We start from the raw sequence: 1,152 nt of genomic DNA, 5'->3' as shown, positions 1-1,152 counted from the left end.
AGTTTAGCCCTAACAAATAACTGTTAGCGGGCAGGGCCCACATGTCAGCGAGTTCGGTGGGGGTTAATGATGTTTAATTAAAACTTAACCCAACGTTAGCAGGGCCGAGGCCCACATGTCAAAGACCCGGGGGAGTCAAACCCTGGTCAACTGGGGTCAAACCCGCTGACGTTTTGCCGCCGGCGAGGCCAGACACGGCGGCAGGCTTCGGATTTGGTCCTTCGACGACCAAATCGATGGCGGAGAGGCTCTATGTGTTGCCAGGACTCGCGCGCAGCTAGTGGTGCAGACGGCGTCACCGGGGTGGCCGGAGTCGACTGTAGCGACTACAGCGGCGGCCGGCGGAGTTCGGCTAGGAGCAGGCATGGGGCTGCAGCTCGCTTCCAAGCAAATGGAACATACACGCGGCAGCTGCTAGGTAGCATGACCTCGACGTGCTCAGCCCTGACGCTGGACCACCATAATGACAACACCGACAATCGCGGCGGCCGGAGCTCACGGGCACCTGCGGGCGGCGGCTACGGAGCATGATAGAGCATGAGGGAGGAGGGGAAATGGAGTAAAGCACACGATGGATCCAACGGAGGGCTTAGCGGGCTCGGGGATGCTTTAGAGACGGCAAATCATCGGCGGCTATCCACAGGCCAAAGGTTGAAGACGATGGCCTAGGCGAGGCTGTGGTATGCCTGGCGTCTCGTGGCCTGGTTGAGAGGACAAGGAAGACTTGGCGTGGCCTCTTGACATGATGAACGGCCGCGGGGAGCTCGGTGGTCATGGGAACGGCGAGCGGCGGCGATGGTGGTGCTCGAGTGTGCTCGGGAGAGGGGGCCAGGGGGCAAGGGAGAGAGCAGAGAGTGAGGGGCTAGGCAGGGGGTTGGGGACGTCTCCTGGCATCTCGAGAAGGGTCGAGGGAAAGATGGAGCAGGTAGGGAGGTGGCCACGATGACCGCACGCGCATCGACACGCCTCTACCTTCTGATAGTGGTTGAGGACGACTGCTTCGCCCTGGTTGGCTGGGCCTCAGCTACAGTGCCGGGCTAGCTGGGCTGCCAGGTAAGGTTTCCTCTCTCTCTCTCTATGTCTTCCATTTCTGCTTTCTATTTTTGTAGTTTGTTTTTGATTTAGTTATAAAACCAAATCAATTTTATAAAT

This window comes from Triticum urartu, chromosome 4 (assembly GCF_003073215.2).
Source record: "Triticum urartu cultivar G1812 chromosome 4, Tu2.1, whole genome shotgun sequence".
Lineage (NCBI taxonomy): Eukaryota > Viridiplantae > Streptophyta > Magnoliopsida > Poales > Poaceae > Triticum > Triticum urartu.
Note: the sequence above shows the minus strand (reverse complement) of the source record.